We start from the raw sequence: 824 nt of genomic DNA, 5'->3' as shown, positions 1-824 counted from the left end.
GGTTCGAAGCGCGAAAAAGGCGACGGTTCAGTTCAAAAACCGGTTCGGTTCAAAACCGGTTTGCAGCCCTGGTTTTGGCAAAGAAAAAAACGGGAACAAACTTCTAAGGAACTCTCTCTCGAAAAATAATTTGGGAGCTAAAGTCCCTGGAACTTTCTTACAGAGAACGAAAAAGGAACAAATCTTCTCTGAACTATCTCATAAATTTGTATTCATCATTCAAATATTTTCAAATAACGAATAAATTTTTATTCATCACTCAAGTAATTTAGAATTATGAATAAATTTGTACTCTTCATTCAAGTAATTTCATAGAACGAATAAATTTTTAGTCATCATTCAAGTATTTTCAAATAACGAATAAATTTTTATTCATTATTCAAGTAATTTCGAATGAAGAATAAATTTTCATTCATGATTCAAGTAATACTGAAAAACGCATAATTTTTCATTTTTTGTATGTACATATATAAGCATACATTTGTATATAATACATGAAGGGATTTTTTGTCCAGGTTACCAGATCTGCACCGTTCATGAAAGAGCTCGGGCTATAGAAGTGCTATAAGGTTTTACTTTTTCGAAAAGAGTTGCCGCCTAGTAAAAAATTGAATTCCAAATATTAAAAATAAATAAATTAATTAGTACAATATTGATTCAATCTATGAAATTATATACGGGTGTCAGACGATAGAGGTCTAAGAACGTTTCAGTCTAAAAATATTCTCAAAAGAATTTTAATTGAAGTGGAATTTAATTCAACTATACACAAGGTGTCGGCCGCTGTGGTGCAGTGGTAAGCAGTGCGCGCTTTCACTCATCAG

Source organism: Rhagoletis pomonella, unplaced genomic scaffold (genome assembly GCF_013731165.1).
Source record: "Rhagoletis pomonella isolate Grant_MI unplaced genomic scaffold, Rhpom_1.0 Rhpom_scaffold_00015, whole genome shotgun sequence".
Classification (NCBI taxonomy): domain Eukaryota; kingdom Metazoa; phylum Arthropoda; class Insecta; order Diptera; family Tephritidae; genus Rhagoletis; species Rhagoletis pomonella.
Note: the sequence above shows the minus strand (reverse complement) of the source record.